This window comes from Budorcas taxicolor, chromosome 12 (genome assembly GCF_023091745.1).
Source record: "Budorcas taxicolor isolate Tak-1 chromosome 12, Takin1.1, whole genome shotgun sequence".
NCBI lineage: Eukaryota > Metazoa > Chordata > Mammalia > Artiodactyla > Bovidae > Budorcas > Budorcas taxicolor.
The window spans coordinates 75,339,838-75,364,784 of record NC_068921.1 but is presented as its reverse complement, the minus strand read 5'-3'; the positions used below and the strand labels follow the sequence as shown (position 1 = coordinate 75,364,784).

At 47.1% G+C, this 24,947-nt stretch overlaps 1 protein-coding gene across 2 annotated transcripts in view; it reads right to left on the bottom strand.

Annotated features, from left to right (window-relative positions):
- The window catches only part of FARP1 (FERM, ARH/RhoGEF and pleckstrin domain protein 1), a 304,622-nt gene extending 284,554 nt beyond the window's left edge, over positions 1–20,068 (bottom strand). Inside the window, exon 1 of one of the 2 annotated variants that reach the window (XM_052649975.1) lies at positions 19,965–20,068. The gene's annotated coding sequence lies outside the window, so the exon portion shown is untranslated. The remainder of the gene's footprint in view (positions 1–19,964) is intronic. The other variant, XM_052649976.1, reaches the window with a different exon arrangement.
- Between the last annotated feature and the right edge of the window lie 4,879 nt (positions 20,069–24,947).

Genomic DNA, 24,947 nt, shown 5'->3' with positions numbered 1-24,947 from the left:
ACTCCCGGAGTTTGCTCAAACTCATGCCCATCGAGTCGGTGATGCCATCCAGCCATCTCATCCTCTGTCGTCCCCTTCTCCTCCTGCCCTCAATCTTTCCCAGCATCAGGGTCTTTTCAAATGAGTCAGCTCTTCACATCAGGTGGCTAACGTATTGGAGCTTCAGCTTCAGCATCAGTTCTTCCAGTGAATATTCAGGGATGACTTCCTTCAGGACTGACTGATCTGATCTCCTTGCTGTACAACGGACCCTCAAGAGGCTTCTCCAACACCACAGTTCCAAAGCATCAATTCTTTGGTGCTCAGCCTTCTTTATGGTCCAACTCTCACATCCATACATGACCACTGGAAAAACCATAGCTTTGACTAGATGGACCTTTTCTGGCACAGCAAAGTCTCTGCTTTTTAACATGCTGTCTAGAGGGCAGGGTGAGGAGTAAATTTGGATCTGCCATCAACACGCAACTATAAATTCAAGGCTTTTACAGACCATGGGAGCCCAACAGCTGGTGAGAAGGTCGGCTCAGGTTTAAGAGGTTCAAGGTCATTTTAGCAACAAGGCCCCAAAGAGAGTCTCAGTTCTCTTCATTCGACAAAGATTTAAAGGCTACTGACGATGGCCACAGCCTGTGCCAGGCAGCAGTCCCACAGAAATGAGCAAACTAAACCAGTGTCTACAGGTACACCAGTGAAAGGTGTTTCTTCCCAGCACACACCACTGAGAAGGCAGTCTGTGTTCCCGGATCTCACCCACCCCTTCTTTTGGAAATCCTGCACCACTTTCAACCCCCTAACCTGGCAAGCAGGCAAGCCCCGGAGCGGTATTCACTTCCAGAAGCATCCGTCAGAGTTAGGTGTTTCTGGAAACACTCCTGCTACAGTTCTATTTTCTAACTCATGAGGAAGGCTACACACTTCTAATAGAAAGTAGATCCCAAGCCCCCTGCCCGCAAATGCCATGAGGAAAAAAGAATCTAGAGATAAGACAGGCAGAAGCAGTGAGTCTTCATCAGGCCCCTACATCCTTATAAGGACATTCTTCGCAATCTCCACATGATAAATATTCAAAGGGCAGGTCATCCAGGGACCACCCCCCCCCCCGCCTCCCCACTGTGAGCCCAACTGCATTCCTCTGAAGAAAGGTCAACAGGAAGTGACCTCATGAGACCTTTGAACTTAACCACATTAATTTAAGGACTACTGAAGCAAGGTTAAGGGGGGAGAAATTCACAAAACAAATGTATATTATAAAGTTGAAAAAAATTAAACAGTAAAAAAAAATTTTAATGTAAGGAAAATGTTGGATGTTGGTAATGGGGGAGGTAGTAGGTGAGGAAGGGGTATATAGGAACTCTGCTTTCTACTCCATTTGCTGTGGACCTAAAACTGCTCTTAAAATAACCCTTTTTTTTTTTTTAATTAAGCAAAGGAAAGAAAACTATGTAAAGCAAATATGAAGAGGAGAACAATCCGTGTGTGGGTATGTGTATTTGCCAAACCACTCTTCTTCACTTTTCAAAATTTCTACAATGATCCTATTATTTTACAATTAAAAAAAAGATATGCAAAAGAAATAAGGTGATTTTAAAAAGCTTTATTTAAAAAAAAGGATTCAGGGAAGCACAGCTAATTCCCATGTGAAATACATCAGGCCAGGCTTCTGATCTGTTCGGGTTACCCAAGCCACTCTGCAAGCAACGCCGGGGAGAAGTGGGCAGCCATCCCCCTGCACCAGGCTAGTGCAGCCACAGCCCTGAACCACACGAGCTCTGCCAGCAGAGCGACAGTACTCAGTGCCAGGCTGGCATCAGCACCCGGGAAAGCCTCATGGCACAGGTCCTTTGTCATGTGGCTATTAAGCTGAAAACAGATCTCCTTCCTGTTGCAGCTCCCAAACATCCACGCCGAATGACAAAACACCACTCTCCAAAACTCTAACAGGCCTTCATCAGACCTGAGCTTCAGGGTCTCAGAGCTGAAATTATGTAAGTAACCTTGGAACCAACCACTGTGTCAAGCTGGGACAGAGCAGCGATGGCAAAGGGCCAAGACGTGTCCTCTAAGACTGGTGACTCGTCCCCCAAAATGTCTCAAAGGGGAAAATAAAATAGTATCACAATGCTGAAAAGGATGCTGAACTCCTGTGAGCTGATCAGACCTTCCTCATTCTGACTCCAGAGCCACTGGCTACGTGGGGTCAAGGGGAGGCAAGTGAGGCATGGCCCTGGATGTGAAATTTAAGGGGATGCCAAAACTCACAACAACTAAGATCATCTTTTATTTAATTAATTTTTAAAAAATCAAGTTTTTTTATTTTAATTCACAATGAACAAAATAACACACTGTTAAACAGATTCTTTACCATCTGAGCCACCAGGAAAGGCTTAAACTGTGCTGCTGGAGGAGACTCTCGAGAGTCCCTTGGACTGCAAAGAGATCAAATCAATCCTAATGGAAACCAACCCTGAATATTCACTGGAAGGAGTGATGCTGAAGCTCTAATACTTTGAACACGTGATGCGAGGAGACGACTCACCAGAAAAGACCTGGATGGTAGGGAAAATCGAGGGCAGGAGGAGGAGGGGGCGACAGAGGATGAGATGGTTGGATGACATCACGGATTCAATGGACATGAGTCTGAGCAAACTCCAGGAGATGGTGGAGGACAGGGAAGCCTGGCGTGCTGCAGTCCATGGGGTTGCCAAGAGTTAGACAAGATTGGCTGACAGAACAAGAACAAAACAAAGACAGCATCTGATCCTGAACTTGCAGATCCATCTCACGTCGCCCTAGTCTGGTGTGCCTGCCTACAGCTGTACTAGGAGAAGGTCCCTAACTGAGACTTAAGGAAAGCCTGATTTCACTGATACACTGTGTATGACCGTGGGCATGTTACCCAGAAATCTAAGACTCAGCTTCCTCTTCTGTAAAATGGGGACAACATCTTCCTCATTGAGAAAGGACCAAACAAACGTGCAAGCACACACTGCTTTAAAACTGGCAGCCCAAATCCTGATTCCAAGAAGAAGCCGAATGATTCCTAGGAGGACTTCTAGCCCATGCAGGAGACTTTCAAGCAATTTTCTGGGGATAGGTTTTGCTGGGCTATTGAGTTTTCCCTACCATCACTCTGGTGATGGACTTTTCTCTCTCTCTTTTAATATTTATTTATTTGGCTATGCCAGGTCTTCCTTGCAGCATGCAGGCTCTTTTAGTCCTGGCATTCGAACTCTTCGTTGCGGCAAGTGGGATCTAGTTCCCTGACCAGGAATTGAACCTGGGACCCCTACACTGGGAGTACTGAGTCTCAGCCACTAGACTTTTCTTATCTGCATCTTCAGCTGGCAGAACTGAGGGCCATTCCTAGCACTGAGCTATGCCAGGGGAAGACAGCAAGTGAGAAGAGAATGACGCCTACCCTGGTTAGCTCCTCAGGATAAGCAGGAAAGTGGCACCCAAACATCATGGCACAGTGAGCAGACAGACCACCTCTGTGTCTCTCAGATTCCCCTTCCTACAGCAAAGCGCAGGCATTATTTAAATAAAAGGAATCAAACCACCGGGAGAATTTTTCAACCTCTTGAAAAATTGACAATTTTTCAACCTTCAGTCTTTGCCAAGGTACCTACCACCCAGGGAAAAGCCCCTGTTCCCCTGCCACAGGCCTTGACCCTCACCACCAACGGTGGATCTGATAACGCTGACTCTGGGATTTCATTTTTTTTTTAACACCAAAAACATTTTGTATTGGGGTACAGCCAATTAACAATGTTGTGACAGTTTCAGACAAACAGTGAAGGGACTCAGTCGTACATAAACATGTATCCATTCTCTGCCAAAACCCCCTCCCATCCAGGCTACCACATAACACTGAGCAGAGTTCCATGTGCTATCCAGTTGTGGGGGCGGGGGGCAGTTATCCATTTTAAAAATAGTGTGTACATGTCCTTCCCAAAGTCCTCAACTATCCCTTCCCCCCAGCAACCAGGAGTCCGTTTTCTAAGTCTGTGAGTCTCTTTCTGTAACACAGGTCCCTCCAGTCCCATGGGAGCCAGCTTCCAAGATGGCTCCCAATGACCCTTGCCAACTGGCACCCCCACTTTTGTGTAGTCAACCCCCCACTGAATCATGGCTGGCCTCTGTGATCAAGAATCTGTGGACGTTGGAGAAGGAAATGGCAACCCACTCCAGTATTCTTGCCCGGAGAATCCCATGGACGGAGGAGCCTGGTGGGCTACAGTCCACGGGGTCGCAGAGAGTCGGACATGACTGAGCAACTTCACTTTCACTTTTCAGTATCTCTGAAAACCTGTTAAGTAAGTAAAAGTTTTGTATTAGGGTGAAGATAATGCTAGTCAAGAGATTTCTTTAGACCTGACCTGTTCGTCTTGTTGTGATAACACATAACATTAAGTTGGTCTGGGAATATCATATATGACCTAATTCATAACTTCATAGCTTAAAAAAGAGCCAAATTTTAAAAGCTTGAATGGTCAGGATAGTATTTATCAAATTTTAATAATTACTGAATACATGAAAATACATTAATTTCAATGTTACTAGAAATTAAACAATACATGAATAATCAGCTTATTCAGCCAGAAAGCATGCATCTGAACAGCATGTCTTCACTCATTAGAGATGTAATCGTTGATTACATGATTGTGAAATAGGATTGTTTTGTAGAATTCTGGAGATGGAGTTGAGCCTTTTCTGTAACCTCAAAGTACAGTAGACACTTCTCTGTTGTGGGCCCAAAGCCACAACCACTGAGAGCTTTAAACTGTCAGCAGCTGGAATCCCAACAAACAGCTGGATCAAACTTCATTAGCTAAGAACTTACATAGCCATGGGGAAGAAATGATTCCATGATTCCTGTACATAATAACTGGCCTGCCATCATTTGTGGAATACAGTCAAAAAGTAAAAAGGACTATTAAAAATCTTTGAACTTAAAAAAAAAAAAAAAAGAATCTGTGGAAGTGACCGAGTAGAACTTCCCCATCTAGGTCATTAACGTCAAGGCAGTTTCCACCTTGGTCTCCTCACGAACTACTCGCTCTGGGACAACCTAGCCACCACGCTGTAAGGACACTCCAGCAGCCTACCTGAGATGCTCCCTTGGAAACAGACCCTACCACCCCAGCTGACATCTCTACTGCAAATATCCAAGCCAGAACTGCCCGTCTAAGACAATCCCAGAGTCCTGCCCCAGAGAAGCTGTGAAAGTGAAAGTGAAAGTGAAAGTGAGGTCACTCAGTCGTGTCTGACTCTTTGCGACCCCATGGACTGGAGCCTACCAGGCTCCTCCGTCCATGGGATTTTCCAGGCAAGAGTACTGGAGTGGGATGCCATCGCCTTCTCCAAGGCGATGATGACATTATTTACTATTGACGTGTGGGTTAGTCACTAGGTAGCGTCTGACTCTTTGTGATCCCATGGACTGTAGCCCGCCAGGCTCCTCTGTCCATGGAATTCTCTAGGCAAGAACACTGGAGTGGGTTGCCATTCCCTTCTCCAGGGGATCTTCCTGACCCAGGGATCGAACCTGGGTCTACTGACATAAGTCACTCAAATTGGGAAAAGTGTGTCACACAGTAGCAGATAATTAATCCAGGCCCTGAAGCCTGTGCTCTTTCCTCCAGGTCTCCACTGCCTTTCAGTTGCTTCTATAATTCTTTTAATCATTATCACTGTATATTCACATACAGAATTAACAAGATACTCAAATCAAACCTCCACACCCTATCAGGTCTCTGAGCTCAGTATCTATGCCACATGCTGCTGCTGGGCCACATGCTACTTACCTCTATTTCTTGCCCGCATTGTTACATTCTGAGCCTCAGCTTTCATATACACAATTGCTCTTTTTGATTCATCCCTTCCAAAAATGGGCAGCTAACAGAGTTTATTAAGCCTCTGCTTGTAGGCTTCCCTAGTGGCTCAGTAGTAAAAAATCCACCTACAATGAAGGAGACACAGGTTCAATCCCTGGGTTGGGAAGAGCCCCTGGAGAAGGAAATGGCAACCGATTCTGGTATTTTTGTCTGGGAAATCCCATGGACAAATGTTAGGGAAATTAAATAAATAGTCTTCTTTAGGCTTCAGAGACAAAGCAGAACAGGCCTCTGACCTTGCTCCTAACCTGCCGGGACACTGCCCTGACTGTAACTGTTAGTGACTGCTTGCTGTTGAGTGCAGGACTTGCCGCACCACAGATGAGATAGTCTTGAGATTGTTGAGCCCCTGGAGGGGGTCTGGCCAACCAAGCCCCAGGCTGAACAATATTCCAAGTTTTTCAAGACAAAACAAACAACATTAGCATGACACCAGAGTTGCTATTTGCTCACAGATTAATGATGATATCGGTTTTCCTGCCGGGATTATGAACAGGGAACCGAACTGCAATCTTTGAAGTCTCACCCCCAGAGCCAATGTGCTGCCTGGGACCTTTTCCCAGTTGAGACTCCAGATGTGCTGTGTCCCGGGACTTCCCAGCGCTCTTTGAGTCTGGATGTTGGTCTAAACCCAATTTGGTGAAGTATCCTCTGCCGTTTCTCTTGTCTTTTCATGTTAGTATATTGAAACTAAGCTAGATAATTCTCTAATGAAAGTGAAAGTGAAGTCACTCAGTTGTGACCGACTCTTTGCGACCCATGGACTGTAGCCTACCAGGATCCTCCATTCATGGGATTTTCCAGGCAAGAGTACTTGAGTGGGTTGCCATTTCCTTCTCCAGGGGATCTTCCCTACCCAGGGATGGAACTGCGATCTCCAGCATGGTAGGCAGACGCTTTACCGTCTGAGCCACCAGGGAAGTCCTAATTCTCTGATAAATATTGGTATTATTTATTTGTATATAACAAGTGCCTTATTTTGTTAACAAATCCTTTGAACCTGAGATGAAAGTGAAACTTCTCAGCAAAACAACAGAGAAACCTGGCAGGCAATACAGTCCATGGGGTCGCAAAGAGTCAGACTCAAGGACTCGACTTAGTGTCTAAACCACCACCATGTAGCCCAGGAAAGGATCTAGTCAATATCTTTGAATAAGCCCCTCCTATACTGATGTTTTCTCAGCATGTTTTGTTAAACAAAAAATAAAGAGCCATGCTGACACACCACTACACACCTGTTCAAACAGCTACAAAGAAAATCACGGACATCACGTGCTCGGGAGGACACCACTTCTGGGCACCTCCCGGTGAGAAATCACACCCATATTAAGACCTGCACGTGAAAGCTTCTAGCAGCTGCACATGTAGCCATTCTATTTACAATTGCCCCAAACTGGAAACAACCCCAACATCCTTCAACAAGCGAATGGCTACGCAGACTGTGGTACATCCATACAACGGAACAGTACTCGGCAACCGAAGGGGAAGAGTGATGTTAAAAACAACTCAGAAGAATCTCAGAGACGTTGTGTGAGTGAGTGAAAGAAACCAGTCTCAAAAAAGGTTCACGCACTGTGATTCCACTTATAAGATGTTCTGAAGAAGAACAGATAGTGACACAGCAAAGAGGAGCCGGTAACAGGGGTGGCGGGAGGGGACAGGGGAAGGTGAACCAAAGGAAAGGAACAACACATGGGAATGTTTTGAGCTGCCCAAAATGGTCCATATCCTGGGGCTTCCCCGGTGGTTAAAGAATCCGCCTGCCAGTGCAGGAGACACAGGTTCGATCCCTGGCCCGGCAAGATCCCACATGCCACAGAGCAACCACGCATATGCCCCACTACTGAGCCTGTGCTCTAGACCCCGGGAGCTAGAGTCCACGCGCTGCACGTGAAGCCCACGCGCCCTAGAGCTTGTGACTGACAACAAGCCGCTGCAGTGAGAAGCCCGCACACTCATGCAACTAGAGAGTAGACCACGCAACAACAAAGACCACACACAGCCAAAAATAAATAAACGTGTTTTTTTTTTTAATTCCATATCCTGACTGTGGTGTTGGTCACACAAATCCATACACGTGGTAACACTCATAGAACGCTACAGGGGGCAGAGAGGGCACTTTTACTGTAAATATATATATATTTTTAAATTTAATGCACGTGTGATTTCCTTCCAACGCAATCTCAACTCCTTTTTCCCCTTAACTGTGTCTTGTTAAATCACCTTCAGGGCCTAGAGCCCTGTTGATTTTCAAAGCTTAAAAAAAAAAACTGCTGGTCAAAAGGACTTCTACCAGCAAGTTACTTGGAATCTGCTGATCTGTATCTCAGGAGTCCACCATCTCTCAAACAATTCCATTCATTATTTTCCTCCGGAGGACAAACCTCCCACTTGTATGTCCCTGCAAACAGCCTTGCCTGAGAGCAAACCATCTTTTAGGAGGACACAAACACAGCCTCACGGACTCTCAATAAATGTGTCCAGTGGGTGAATGATGGGGTACATCCCTGAAGTCACAGGACCCAGACTATCCTGAAGGCATATGACAGCCTCAGGGGAAAACCAGCCCCCACCCCCCAAAACCCCACTTTGAGCCAGGCTTCCCATACGGCTCAGTGGTAAAGAACCCGCCGGCCAATACAGGAGAATCAACAGACCCAGGTTCAATCAAGTCAGAAAGAGCCCCTGGAGGAGGGCATGGCAACCCACTCTAGTATTCTTGCCTGGAGAATTCCATGGACAGAGGAGCCTGGCGGGCTACAATCCACCCAGCTGCAAAGAGTCAGACACAACTGAGCGACTAAGCACGCATGCACACACTTTGGGCCACTCTCTGAGCACAAGGGTGACCATCCACTTAGACGCCTTTTGTTCTGACACCCCAGGCAGTTAGCGACTTTCAGTGTCAAAAATGTCTCAATTTGGACCTGTATATACACACTGTCCCCTTGAAGACGAGGATTTTTCAGCCTGTTTTATTCACTGTTGTCAATCTCAGGAATAGTGCCCTCAGGGTAAAAGGTGCTTGACAGACCTTTGTGAGAAATGAGATCGGTTTTATTCTAACTTGTGAAGAGTTATTGAGACTCTAATGAGTTGTGATTTTTCCAGCTGCCTGAGATCCTATGATAAGATCCTCATTAATCCATCAAAGAAAGACTCTGTTTTAAGTACCCAGAAAGTAGAACAGAAGTTTTGAGACACAGCTCCTGACCTCCAGAAATGAACTCTGAGGGAAAAGGCAAAATCCACACATCAGGGAGTAACTAATGATGCGAGCTACTCTACGGATGAAACCAGTCAGGACGCCGTTGGCAGCAGCCGCCTTCGGCACTGCCCTGGGGGCTCGCCAAAGCCTCTGTGGATAATCTCCAATGGTAAGCCAATGGAACTGAGACAGAGACACTGCTTTGATAGGGAATTAGCAAAACGGGCACGGCTTGGCTGGGTCACATATGGGTATCTTCTCTCTCAGCATATGGTTGTCCCGAAACAGTCCTGTCTGCTGGGGACTGGTTAGGGCTGCCAGGAGCTAACACCCTTGCTTACTAAGTGCCTCTGACCAACAACAGAGAAAGGGAGCACACGGAACTTCCCTGATGGTCCAGCAGTTAAGAATTCACCTTCCTAATGCAAGGGATGCAGGTTCGATCCCTGGATTGGGGAGCTAAGGTCCTACGTACCACGGGGAAATAAACCAGGAACAAGAGAAGCCCAAAGGTTGCAAGCAGAGATGGCCTGCGTGCCACAATGAAGACCAGTGTGGCCAGAATTCAAGAAGGCAGGGGGCACCTCGAGAGTCATCACAAGTGATAAAAAAGCGTAGAGGCACTCCCATTCCAGCCTACCTGGTGGGCTTCTGCAGGGGCCAGCTTTGCTACAGACTCACCCTGAGCAAGCTTGATCGAGTTCCACCTCTCTCCTCCCATTCTGGATGGTGTGTCTGAATATAAGCGAGAGGAAGGTTGTTTGGGGCTGATATCTAACCACTGTGACGCCGCTCACAAGGGACCACTAGGTTAGAACTGCAGCTCTCGGTGCTCAGACATCAATCTTGTCCTCCAGCTTCAGCACAGCCCCAGGAGGTATGGACGGTGCCCCTCCTTCCTGTCCCTGTCCCTCCTTCCCCGCTGGGCTCTCCCCCAGGAAGTTATTTCCCTTATTTTTGTGTGTCAATCCTACCCACTTGGAAAGGCTGCTGTTCCCCATCCCCTCCCCATCCTTGTACACCCCTCCGTCACAAGAGGGGTCCCTCATCTGGCCAAAACGAGTCCTTTCCTGGGGGGGGAGAAGGGGGTTCAAACTTCAACTTGGTGAGTTTCAATCCCAGCATGACTGGCATGAACGTTTCATCCCCGGGAATGGAACAAGCGAAAAGGTGTGATGAATCACCAGCATGATTGGGGGGGTGGGGGTGGGCAGGGGGTCGCTGCCTGACTTTTAAGGTGGGGCCGTGGATGCTATGGGCTTCCTCGGTGGCTCAGTGGTAAAAAAATCCACCTGCCAAGGCGGGAGACACAGGTTCGATCCCTGGGTCAGGAAGATCCCCTGGAGAAGGAAATGGTAACCCACTCTGGTAACCCTGCCTAGGAAATCCTATGGACAGAGGGGCCTGGAGGGCTACAGTCCATGGGGTCGCAGAGTCGGACACGACTCAGTGATTAAACAACAGTGGATGCTACAGTTCCTGCGATGCACAGGGCAGCCCCACCAGCACCAGCAAACTGTCCCAAAACGCCAATGGAGAGAACCAGGAACATGAAGCCAATCCCACAGGTCGATGGAGTCTTCGCAGCCAGGTCTCAATTCCTGAGACGATTCACCTTGGCCTGTTCTGGGGTTGGTATTGAGAGCTACCAGATTCCCCATTCTACCTCTTATGACTCAAGGTGGGTGTCTGCCCCTTGCAACAGAAGAACCCTCTTTCCACTACAGATAGACACGGCACTCAAATATTGCAAGTGGGAAAAAAAAAAACAGACCAATAAAGGGCAATGTTAGGTATATTATGTAGAATTATACAGGAAAACATTATAAAGTCATTAAAATTTTCATTTCAAAGAAAACTCAATATGGAAAACACTCAGCGGTTAAGGCGGGAAAGTGGCTTCTAATTATACACGCATTGTTCTCACAATTTGTAAAAAAGGTATGTCTGTATGTAGAGAGACAACTACTGGGAACATACTGAATATGCCAGAAGTCAAATGGAAATAAATCAAATTTTAATTTTCATAAATTCTGACCAGCAGGATTGCAAGGAATTTTTCCTTTCTGTTTTATACATGAATACTTTTCGGATCCTGTTACAAAAAGCAGAGTACGAAGGGAATACTAAAATGAGCAAACAAGTTAACAAACAAAAACACACTTCTTCACTGAAAGCTCAGCTTAAACGCAACTTCCAACCAGAACCCAATGTCTTAATATCTGAACACTTCCACCATTACTGCACCTTTTGCAAAGCTCTTGTCATATTGTAATTATCTAGATAACTTCTCCAATCTGGTCTGGATACTACACTCTGACAGCAGAGAACTGGGCCCTAATTTTGTGGCAGCAATAGTAACTAGTAATTCAACACAGCTGGTCAATCAAATACCTGTTAAGTTGATTAATCCTTGCACAAAATGAAGTAAAAATAAAATGGCAGTGAATATGCAAATTACCCTGGTCACCTGACCAACTTGATAGTAAGGGGTGGGAGAATGACCAGATTTCTTTTTTAAAAGTCATATCAATCAAATGAAAATAGACTGGAATCTTCTAATTCTATATTCTGCAAGTTCTTCACTTGGATATTTTCCATTCAATTCATTTGCCTGGATTAAGGTTATCAGAAAATCATTCAACCTTTCTTTACAGGGTCATAAATACCTGTGTCTAATTTTTGAATGTAGTAAATCTCCAGTTTACCCAAATCCTAACATTGCCAGGCAGCTCCTTCTACTAATAACATTGGCCCCCAATAAGATTTCATGCCAGAGAATCAAAAGATTTGGCAAGATTATAAAGGAAGACATTAATCTCTGATTAATAATGGCCTCACAAATCTAATCCAAACTCCAAATGGTCAATTCTAAGCAGATGTCTTGCAAGGCCATCATGAGAGGAAAAGGTGAAATTTATGCAGATATAGTGACAAGATTCGCACATGTTATCAAATACCTACAGTCCTTAAAAATCGTTCATCTTTCACAGCAACTTGGTATGATCACTAAGCCACTTTCCACATAATTAACAGTAAGAAACTCTTTTTCTCATAGATAATGTCAAATGGCAGATGAAAGATCAAGTCTTCCAACCTGTCAGAAAGGCTCTCATCAAAAAAACAAGAAATAACAAGTATTGGTGAGGATGTAGAGAAAAGGAACCCTCCAGCGCTGGAGGTGGGAATATATTGATAAATTGGTGCAGACACTATGGAAAAGAGTACAGAGGCTCCTCAAAGAATTAAAATAGAACTATCATACAATCTAGCATTTCCACTCCTGGGTATTTACTTAAAGAAAATGAAAACACTAACTCAAAAAGAAACACACACCCCTGTGTTCACTAAAGCTTCATTCACAATAGCCAAGACATGGAGACAACCTAAATGGCCACTGACAGAAGGGCAGATAGAGAAAACACAGGGATAGTACATAATGGGCTGTCACTCAGCCATCAAGAAGGAAAGTTTGCCATTTGTGGCAACATGGATGGACCTACAGGGATCAATGCTAAGTGGAATAAGCCAGACAGAGAAGGATAAATACTGCATATTTTCACTTATATGTGGACTCTAAAACACAAATGAATAAATATAACAAAACAGGAACAGACTCACAGGTACAGAGGAAAAACTGCCGAAAGGGAGGAGGGGTGAGGCAATGCGCAAACCAGGTGAAGAGCATTAAGACGTACAAATGTTCTGTTATAAAATGAAGTCACAGGGATATAATGAATAGCACTGGGAATACAGTCAATAATATTCTAATAACCCTAGCATGATGCACAATCTACAAAAATATCAAATCACTATTTTGTATACCAGAAGCTAACATAATATTGTAAATCAACTACACTTCATTTTGTTAAAAGCAGACCAAAAAAGACAAGATATTTTTTAAAAAGAAAGGCAAAGTCGTCCAATGAATGTATCAGTCACGATGCTTTGGACGACAAGAACAGAATTAGAAAGTGGGTAAATTTATTGTTTAATACACTAAGTCCAGGTTGGCATTATTTGGTATACAAAACTTGCTATTATTTAGTATACTAAGCTCCAGGTGCAGGAAGATTGGTGAGTAACTGATGCCCACAAGAACTCTGCTTCCATCTTTCAGCCCATCATCCTCTTGGCCTCATCCCAAGGCTGATCACAACATGGCTGCTGTGATTCCAGACATCACATTCAGTCCGGCTATCGGGTATCTCTGTGAGAGTACAGAAACACTCCCCGGATCCTGCTTCAAAGACCACCAAATGTCGGCAGCTTCTGAGAAGCACTTTGATTAAGGACAAAAGGAGTGTGAAGAAGGCCGTGCCATTATTTCCTGACGACAACAAATGTATGACACTGAGCGGGATGGAACCGCAGCAGCCCTTAGTGGTAACAGCTAACCAGGCTGCAGCAGTGCCATTAACCCCTGGGCAACAAGCCTAAGTACAGAAAGCAGCAAGCTGGGCATGGCAGGGTAGAAGGACAGAAAGAACTTGTGTCCTGGGTGATGCTGTGAGCTGAGACACTGAACCAGGGACCCCTTCCTTTCCTCTTATTTGAGGCAACTAATTGGTGACTTTCACTGCCATAAGTCAAAGATTCTATCACTTGACGATAAATGCAATCTTGAAGGCCCCTTGAGGTTTTAGGGAAAGAGCACCAATAACTTGCCCAACATCACAAAGATGGACAACATACAGAAGGGCCGATCTGTCTCATTTTAATATCTATATTCCCAACTCTTCTTATCTTTAATACCAATCTCTAACTTCCGTATCCTAAAATGCCATGGAGTTTTCAATACAGAAAATTTTTAATTTATTTATGTATGTACTTCACTTTTCCATTATGGTTTAGCACGGGATTTTGAATAGAGGTCACTGTGCTCTACAGTAGCACCTTGTTTATCCATTCTATGTATAGTAGTTTGCATCTGCTAACCCCAAGCCCCCAGTCCACCCTTCCCCACCCTCCTCCCCCTTGGCAACCTCAGGTCTGTTCTCCGTTTCTGTGAGTCTGCTTCTGTTTCAGTCATGACACAAATTTTAATTCAAGTCAAGCAATATTTATTTACCTTCTATGAGCAGGAGAAACAAAAATCAGGAAAACATGCTTTCTGATCTGACAACGCTTGTTATCCAGTTCAGAAAATGAGGAGAATACATAAATAACACGATAAAATTCACACCAATATAGGAACACTAAACTGCTTTTACAAGAACCCACATATGCCATTCTGACCTCTTTTTAGAATGTTACATCTTGCGTTTTCCTAGGGCTCCATTTTTTGGTGTTGATTTTGAAAATACTTCTTGTCCACAATCCTTCTGTGTGCTAAAAGAACAAACAACTCAATTTTGAATTTTGGAAATCTATTTATTTGATCACAATCTTAAACCCCTTGTTTCCTCAGATTTTTCAAAACAAGCAGGGTTTTGGTTGGGTTTTTTTTTTTTTTTTCCTCCATTTTCTTGTCTTTTCAACTCAGTTTCAATTAGGAAAGATCAGAACTGCATGAAGTAAATGGGGTCTGACCTCCTGAACAGAGTGATATTAGTGTATGTCTTACACACAAAATTGTGCTATTTTTCCAAAGTTGAAAAAAATTCTCTGACCTTTAATAAGCTCAATAAGTGGACCGTGTACAATGTTTTCCTCATAAATTTTGCTCTTCAAAAGATACCATTAAAAAAAGAGACGGTTAAAAAATAGCCTGGTGAATATATTCATATTTATCTAACAATGTACTTGTATGCAGAATATACACAGAAGTCTCATAACTGTAAAATAAGATGACGTTAAGTATGTGTGGTTTCTTACATGTCAGTTACACTCAAAAGCTATATGAAACAATCAGACAAAAATCAATGGAAAAGAACCAAGTGTGAATGGCCACGTCACGAAGGAAGATAGACAAATGGCCAAAAGGCACAGGAAAACCTATTATTCTCTTTCAGGGAAATATAAAATTAAACCACAAGGAGATACCACTGACACATCCACCAGAATGGCCAAAATGCAAAAGATGGGTAATTTCAAGTGCTCATGAGGATTACAGTAAGTGGAACACTCGTATATCATTGGTGGGAATGTAAAATGGTACAAACACTTTGGAAAGCAGATGGCAGTTTCTTATAAACATACACTTATTATAAGACCCAGCAATAAAAAGGAAAACAGACCTCCGCACAAAGACTTGTTCACAAATGTTCACAGCAGCCTTATTCATAACAGCCCAGACTGGAAACAACCAGAGTGGCCAAGGGTGACCAGACCAACACAGAGCAGACACTGAAATACTCAGGGCAGCAGAAAGGGGCACACTGATAAGAGGATGGAGGGAGGGGGAAGGAGGAGGGAGAAGAAGAGGGAGGAGGAGAGAGAGGAGTAAAAGGAAAGGGGAAATTACACCTAGGCTTTGTGAAACTGCAGAACTCCAAAGGGTCTTAAGAGCAGCCAGAGAGAAAAAGAGACTATTTACAAATAACAATTAGCCTGACAGCGGACATAACAGCAACAACAAACGGACCAGAAGACAGTGGATTAACACAGAAACAATAATCCAGAATTGCACACCCAGCTAATTCATCATTCTGGAACAAATCTCAAGGCCCACAAAAATTGAGGTTACCCTCTGGCTTGGGAAGATTCCCCTGGAGGAGGAAATGGCCACCCACTCCAGCATTCTTGCCTGGAGCATCCCGTGGACAGAAGAGCCTGGTGAGCTGCAGTCCATGGGGTTGCACGGAGTCGGACACGACTGCAGCAACTTGACGCAAGCGCACAGCCCAATAAACGCGCTCTCGTGGAACTTTCAAAGAAACATCTCTCAGGAAGAAGGAAAGTTATCCCAGAAGCAAATTTTTCAGGTAGGTTTTACTTTCTTCTTCATGCTTTTTTGTGTCAGATTTCTTAAAAATAAGTCTGTATATTTTTAAAATACCTAACTTTAAAGGTTAGCTTCAATGGTTAAACTAGATCAAAACAGAAATGAAATCAAATATCAAATTTTCAAGTTCCCAGAGAACAACAACTTGTCAGGGCTAATATCAGATTTCCCCTAAACATTTTAAAGGCTAACTTGAAAGGACATGAAAATGAGGTTTATACTTATTCACTCAGCAAGTATTTAGCAAAGATTTGTTGTGTGCCATGCACTATATGGCAGATCCTGAATTAATACGATGAGAACAAAAAGTGAAAGGCATCATAATACTGGATTTATGTCTTCTCTTATACGATACCGTTACGGAAAGCCCAAAGTCTACACATAGAGTGCAGTTGCTCTTGTGGATGAAGAATTTTACATAATAGAAAAAAGATAATCTAATTTGGCCCAAGGCCCTTCAGTTTGAAAATGTATGCACAAATATGACCATCTAACACATGAAATTAATTCAGTGTAAATGATGAATTCTCATATTAATTTAATTGCCAATCTTGCCGTCTGTCTCTAATTTCCATCCCATATTAAATAAGAAAACTGCCTGAGTTCATGGGCAGCAATGAGCATGCGCTCACTTTTAGGCCCCTTGTACCTATGGTCCCTGGTTTATTTCACAAATATCAAAGGCTTAGAGCTTGGGCATTTAATATGTATCAATTGTTCTCTTTTGCTCAAAGTATCCACTTGGCAAAATATTTTTCACTGGATTAAACCTGGAGGAGGGAAGCCTATTAAAAGACAGTTTCTCCACTTTTAAAATAAACAGTTTCTGGAGGCTTCTTGATTAAAAACAAAGGCGGCATTCGGCATGAAATGGTGAAATCAGTATTTCGAGTAATTTGAATGGAAACCGTTGGGCTCTGATCTTTCCCGACATGTGGAAGTGCTTAAGCCAGCAACCTGGCGGAAATAGAGTGAGGGGCCTGTATGATGAAGTGAGGCCACAGCAGAAACTCTAACCATTACAAAGCAAGGAGAAAAAAAAAGTTGGTCCACCATTGCCCATTCAACAGTCAGGCTTGGTGAGCCCTCCTTTCAATCAAAAGCACCAAATAATAGGAGAGGTGCAGCCGTGGGAACCTTGAAAATCCCACCCTTTCCCTTCCCAGACAATGGTAAGCAACACCTGGAACACCTGGGCACTCAAAAGTATCAACAGAAAGGACTCCAGTGATTGTACTTTAGGATTACAAGTGCACGCTCAGTCGCTTCAGTCGTGTCTGACTCTTTGCGACCCCACAACTGTAGCCCGCCAGGCTCCTCTGTCCATGGGATTCTCCAGGCAAGAATACTGGAGTGGGTTGCCATGCCCTCCTCCAGGGGATCTTCCCAACCCAGGGACCGAAACCCAGGTCTCCAGTACTGCAGGTGGATTCTTTACCCTCTCTTATCTGTAGCATCTTCAGTACAAGGGGAAAGTGCCTTTCTCAAAAACACTAAGCAGCTCTCTGAAACATGCAAGGTCAGTTGCAAAAGGTTTGTTTGAAATGCCTGGTTCACCATGCTGTCAAAGCATCAGCCAAGTACCTACAAATTCACACAACTTCCCTCATCCTCTGGGAAACCCACATTCCATCTTTCCTAAAGTGTTCAGCAAGCAAAAACTGGGCTTCCATCTCTTCTTTAGTGTTCTCTAACCTCCTCAAGGATGGAAAAAAAGTGTTCATTTCTGATGTCTATCACATGCATATATATTTATATATCCTTACAAATATATACCATTCTCCAAATGAATTAAACTCTTCTATGACTATTAGAGTTCAATGAATGCTAAAGGATGAATTCCACTTTAAAAAAGTAACCCTTTCAATACTATATTCAATTCTTATCTTCTTAGAAACCATTTCCTCCAACAGTTTTTCAAATGAAAAGAAAAACAAAAATGCTCACCCAAGTTCCTCACAGTCTTCAGATAATTATGACATAACTGCAATACACCAGAAGAAAATTATCTAGGGTAGATTTTAAGTCTCCTTTTGGTAAATTTGGCCACAGAGTAGCCTTAGTATTCTATTATGACCTAGGGAATTCAATCCCTGTATAAAATTCCAGGAAAAGACTAATTGTGTGAAAAGGGACACTATAAACCTCGCTTCAGGATTCCCAAAGGGGAAGCCCTCCTGGAATGAAAAAGCACAGCCCAACTTACAGGGGACACGCAGGAGTCTGTGACCCCATGGAGAACAGCTACATCATCACCAGATACTTCAAGTTTCTCATCCACAAAGAAGAAAGAAGAGATTATGGGAAGCGCTAGGCTAGCAGCTTACTATTTCCACCAACACTTCGCCCAGGAAGCCAGCCACTGGCCAATCATGTGTCTATTTATTTTACCCAGAAGCAGATCTATTAGCCAGACATTCTAAAAACACAAACGTTCCGTTGTGCTTGGAGTAACTCCAATATTGGTGCCTTGCTGCAGAAGGATGCTGCAGGAATATAAAGTGAGCCATGTGGATGCTGAACCCACATCTAGAGAGAGCATTGTCAGAAGACCAACCCTACGGAAAGGCTGAAGGTAAAGCCCCAACCAAAAGGCTGTGGAATGTGGAAGACAGCCAAAAGCTGGAGACTTCAGAAGGGCCTGCCTGATCACAACAGTGAGGACAGTTTTTAAGGCAAATGTCCCAAAGCTCTCAGGACCGAAAAAGCCTTTCTTCCTGCTTTCTGTCCGGTTTAGACTGAGTAAGAAAAGCAAGACAATGCTGGAAGATGTTCTGAAATGGGCTTGGCCAAGTCACCAGGCGCAAAGCACAGTGAACCTAACCCACAGGGTTTAGGCTGGGGTTTGGCTCCGGCTGAAGACGGTGCCTGCGGGGTGGGAGAGATGGGGGTCCCCAAAAGCCATGGCTCAGGGTGGAACAGTAATACAGGGGAGGGCAGGGCTGAGCAAGTCAAACCTGGGAAACTAACAAGCAAGACATTAACCAGGACCATAAAATGAAACAGCCAGAGGCCACCATGGTACTCCAGAAGGATCACAGAGACAGGCTGAGCCGGCTAAACTGTTCCAGATGCGAGGCAATCTCTCCGTATCTCAAGCGGAGGATCTGATAACCAGGGTCCTCAGTTCGTGCGTCGCACCTCGCTTGTTTTCTGGGAGACCCTGCACAGATTCCAGAGCTGGGCTCCCACGGCCAGACACGACATCCAGACTGATGCCCGGGAACGCGTGTTTCCCCTCGAATAAAACACACACACATGCACACACTCAAAGGGTCTGGCCGCATCACACAGCTAAAGTTTCCGGAACTTAAATCGTAAAACCACAATCAGAAGTTGTTTTGAAACGCTCACCACAAAAATCTGTGTCCTTTGCTTTTAAAAAAGCGGTGGGGGGGGGGGGGGGGGAGAAAACTTTGGTCTCCATAAAGGCTGGCGGTAATGAGGGACAAAAATGCAACTCGGCGAGAGGGCGTGTTCCTCTTTGTCACCCACCCGGGGTCCCCGCGCCGCGCGTGGGCGAGCCGCGAGCACCCGCGCCAGCGGCCACCCCCCGGCCCACAGGCGGCCTCGGGAGCCCCGATTGCGGCCGGAGGTCCGGAAGCCGCGTCGGGCGCTGTCAGCGCGCCGGGTGGGATGGGAGGAAGCGGGGGGAGGGCGCCGCGGGGCGGGGAGAGGAGAGTAGGGACGCGCGCGGAGTCCGCGGCTCGAGTCCGCCGAGGTGAGAGGAGGGCGCAAGGGGCGGCGCGGGGCTCTGAGGCCCCGGAGCTCCGGCTATTGTTGCCTGGCTGGAGGGCGACTCTCCCGCCTTAGTTAAGAGGAAGCCCGATGCCACCCGCCACACCTCCCGTGGGCAGGACCCGCGGGCCACGCAGCTCCTTCCAGCCGCGCCCGGATCGGTCGGCTCCCGGTGCCCGACTCGCACAAGTTGCCGCCCGCCCGCCGCGGTCATTGTTCGCCGCCCGCCTCCTACCTCCACGGCGCGGGCGGCTCCGGCTCCCGCTCCCGGCCTCCGGGCTCCGCAGCTCCGAGCCCCGGGCGGCCGAGGGCGCGGCGGCTCCGGCTGCGCGTGCGGTGAGGACGCTCGGCTATTAATACCCGCGGGCGGCGGCAGCGGCGCGGACGCGCGCACGGGGCTGGCGGTGGCCGGCCGAGGTCCGAGCCATCAAAGGTGGCGCGGGGCGGAGGGGAGGGCGGAGCAGGCGGGGTGGGTGGGGAGCGGACTCAGGGTCGCCATGGCCGCCTCGACGCCGGGCCGAGCGCCGCTAGCGCGGGGAGGAGCGGCGCAAAGCGGGCGGCGGCCGCGTCCCCGCCCCGCGCGCCAGCCGAGCGCTGCCCGCAGCCCCCTGCGCCCGCGCCGGCCCCGCCGCCTCCAGGCCGGGGAGCGGGAAGTGAAGGCAGGCGAGCCCCTCCCCGGGCTTGGGCCGGCCCCTCGGCGAGGGGCGGGGGAGCCCCAGCGCCGCGCCGCCCGATCCGCGGGGACAGCGGGAGAGCCACAGCCCCCTCCAGCGTCCGCGCCCGCGCCCTGCGAGCCGGCGCACCCCGCCCCGGCTCCGCTCCGCCCCGGGGGCAGGTGCGCCCAGGGGCTGCCCGCCGCGAGCGCCCTCCCCGGCCCGGCGAGCCCACCTCCGATCCGCGCCTTACTTGGTCCTGCGGCCCGAGCCGGGCTCGACGCTCGGCCGCCGCCCGGCCTGAACGCAGGAGGCGCCGGGGAGAGCGCCGAGCCAGCAGGGACGCGCCAGTCCCGCCGCTGCGGTCGAAAGCGAGATGAGGGCGCGGGAGACGAGCGCCCGGGCGACACCGCCAGCCGCTGGCGGAGGATCGGCCAGGATCGGGACTCTGCGAGTCGTGCTTGCGGTCGTTCAAGAGGGAGCCCCGCCCGTGTGCCCACCTCCTAGGACTTTCCGTCTCCGCGCGGGCCGCGGCGCGGTGCGGGGACCCACGGGCACCTCCCCTTCCCCGGGCCACTGGAGCGGGCTTCCGGCACTACCCTGGGCCACGAGGGACTTAATCCCGGAGAGGGCAGTGGCCACCTCCCCTCCCCCGCCGCGGCCCGGCGTCCTCCACGCCCCCTCCGGGGACCCGAGCGATGCCCGCGCACGGGAAAGGAGTGGAATAGGTCAGCTGTTTACAGATTCTTGTGGGGCCTCGGAGCTCCGGGAACTCGATGCAGGCGGGAGCAAGATTCAAGGACCCAGCAGGCAGGGACCTAAGAGGGAAAAGTCAGTGGTTCCCATCCTCCAGCTGAGAGCTATCGCTTTACACCTCCATCCCCCATCCTCAGCTCCGGGTCTTGCCCTTTCTTCTCCTCTTGGATGGACCCTCTACACATGGAGGGCAAAGGATTGGAGGCAGGTTCCAAAGGAAAAACCACCCTCGGCTAGATCCGGAGGGCACCCACCCCTGACGGCCACCGGCTCCAGCGCCCTGGCCATTTGGCGCCTTAGAGAAGTTTTCCGGGCTTACCTGGTAACTCAGCTGGTAAAGAATCCGCCTACAATGCAGGAGAGCCCGGTTCGATTCCTGGGTCGGGAAGATCCCCTGGAGAAGGGATCGGCTACCCACTCCAGTATTCTTTGGCTTCCCTGGTGAAACGGTAAATAATCTGCCTGCACTGCGGGAGACCTAGGTTCCATCCCCAGGTGAGGAAGATCCTCTGGAGGAAGGCATATCAACCCACTCCAGTATTCTTGCCTGCAGAATCCCCATGGATGGAGGAGCCTGGTGGGCTACAGTCCATGGGGTCGCAAAGAGTCGGATACAACTGAGTGACTAAGCAGAGCACAGAGAAGCGTTGGACTTCCACCCTCCATGCAGGGTTCTTAGGAGAGGCCGCAAGTGAACTGGAAGGGGTGGGGGGCCTGTCTGTAGAAGAGTGGGTCCCCATGAGAACAGGGAGCATCGAGGGAGGGCAAGCACCCATGCATAGCCAGTGTGAGCATTTTGAGTCTGGGGTACCAAACTGTTTCGGGGGGGGGGGTTTAATATATTTTTTTAATGTTGTATTTATTTGGCTGTGTCTTAGTTGTAGCATGTGGGATCTTGTTCCCGAACCAGGATCGAACCCCAGCCCTCTGCATTGGGAGCTTGGGATCTTAGCCACTGGACCACCAAGGAGGTCCCTGTTTTTTGTTTTTAATCCCTTTCTATTTGGTGAAGGGGGCTTCCCAGGTGGCGCTAGTGGTAAAGAACCTTCCTGCCAATGCAGGAGACATAAGAGACGTTGGTTTGATCCCTGGGTTGGGAAGATCTCCTGGAGGAGGGCACCACAACCCAGTCCAGTATTCTTGCCTGGAGAATCCCATGGACAGAGGAGCCTGGCGGACTACAGTCCATGGGGTTACAAAGAGTTGGGCACGACTGAAGAGACAGCATTTGGTGAAGGTGGAATTAAAAAGGGTCATACAGGCCTCAAACCCAAAAGACCGGCAGATGGGGAGTTTGTGGTGAAAGAGAAGAAATACTGGGTTGGAGGTATGGCTCTGAAGCAGTCATAGATCAGAGGGTTCCCTGATTCTGCACATGTGGTTCTCAGACCTGCTACAGGAGCAGCACTTGGAAACTTTAAGAAATATAAATTCTTGGGCCTGCCCACTTCCCAGACCTATCTTTGCAGGTTCTCCCACCTCGGTGAACATCAAAATTGCCTGCAGCACTAAGTCAAAGACCTCCTGCATCAGAAACTCCAGGAAAGGGAGTCTGGAGTGAGCTTAAGCATGTGTGTTTGTAAGAGGTTCTCAGGTGGCACAGGGCCCACACTTTGAGAACCACTGGTTTAGGGTACTGAGTCTTGGAATCACAGAATCACCTGAGATTAAAGAGAAGAACCTCAATGTCCAAGCTTCATCCCAGCCAAATATACCAGGATTTCTGGGGTGAGAACCCAGGCATCAGCATTTTTAAAGTTCTGGAGGTGATTCCAATGCATGGCCAGGTATGCGGCAGACCTGGAGACCGTGGTAAACCTAGATTCCAGCTTAGTAAGCTTGAGACACATTTCTAACAAGCTTTCTGGTGCTCTCTTTTGCTACTCAGGGCACTTCACTGAGCGGAAAGCAAGGTGCCTTGCCATACCTCATAGCTAAAACCAAAAAACTGTAGAAATCGCAGAAAATTAGAAAACCAACTTTTACCTAGTCACTCTAGAATGTTTGCTTCATCTTCTTTCTATGTCTGGAGTAAGGTTTGTGTTGTTTTGCTCTTAACATGCCTATGCTCATAATACATGACATCTGATGCTGGTTACTTGTTTTTTGTTTTTGTTCTTTAAGGGAGTGACTGACTCCCTTGGTGTCTGACTCTTTGTGACCCCATGGACTGACCGTACAGTCCGTGGAAGTCTCCCGGCCAGAATACTGGAGTGGGTAGCCTATCCCTTCTCCAGCAGATCTTCCCAACCCAGGAATTGAACCAGGGTCTCCTGCATTGCAGGCGGATTCTTTACCAACTGAGCTATCAGGGAAGGTGACTTTTAAAGGACACAGTCTGAGGGGGTTTACAGGCAGAGGGTAGTAGCCTTTGGAGAGGAAGGAAAAGAGAGGAGGGTGAGGGCAGGGACTTCGCGGGCAATCCAGTGGCTAAGACTTCACTTTCCAATGCAGAGGGTCTTGGTTTGATCCCTGGTCGGGGAGCCAAGATCCTACATGCCTCCTGGCCAAAAAACCAAAACAGAAACAATATTGTAACAAATTCAATAAAGACTTTTAAAATAGTCCACATCAAAAAAAATCTTTAAAAAAAAGAAAGGGGGCTCTTACTGGAGGAGCAATTGCCCAGATCCCTTTCTGTTCTCACAAACATTCTGGGTTTTGTAATTAAGCTCATTGAAAGCACTTTTTATATTATTTTACCTAAAATCCTGATGCTGGGTAAGACTGAGGGCAGGAGAAGAGGGCAACACAGGATGAGATGGTTGGATGGCATCAGCGACTTAATGGACATGAGTTTTAGCAAACTCCAGGAGATATCGAAGGACAGGGAAGCCTGGCGTGCTATAATCCATGGGATCACAAAGAGTCAAACAGGACTTGGCCAGTGAACAACAACAACCAAAAACCAGGGATATCTGGCCTGGAAAATCTTCCACCTGGAAAATCAACCCCCAAATAATTGAGGTGTTTCCTTGTCATTTTGTGTCATTTATGCCTCATTTTCAGATTTTTAATTATAAAATGATATAATTACCTAGTCTCATTTATAACTCATGCCATCGGGTTATTTAGAAATCTCTCTGAATTAAGTAGTTCTCCTGTTCTCAATTTTTACTTTTATTAATTTTAGCTATTTTTTATTACAATAAATGTGTGTATATGGCAAGTTAAATAATTAAACAGTACAAAAGGGTATTAAGTAAAACATAAAGCATATAAGACACCCTTGCCCGCATTCCCAGTCTCACTTCTCGCAAATCATTTTCCCATCAGTTTTTAGTCTTCTAGAAACTTTCTAAGCTTATACAAGTATGTGGGCAAATGTTTTATACTAAAGTGATAACATGTCACAGTGAAATGAAACTTCTTATTCCACAGTTCCCACCCCCTCCCCCATGGCTCAGATGATAAAGAATTTGCCTGCAATGCGGGAGGCTTGGTTTCAATCCCTGGGTTGGGAAGATCCCCTGGAGGAGGGCATGGCAACCCACTCCAGTATTCTTGTCTGGAGAATCCCCCTGGACAGAGGAGCCTGGCGGGCTACAGTCCATAGGAGTAGCCCGAGTCAAAGAGTCAGACACAACTGAGCGACTAAGCACAGCAGAGCCCCTAGAACACACCACCAGCACGTTGCTGGGTCAGGGAAGCCTCTCTGTTTAGGGCAGTGCTGACCTATGGACAAGAGAATAGGAACTGTCGATTACATGAGGGCACCTAAGTGAGAGGCTACATAGTGACGCTCCAACTGACAGTCTCAGACCAGGAACCAGGGAGGAAAGAAGTGTTTAGAGAAGGCCTACTCCAGC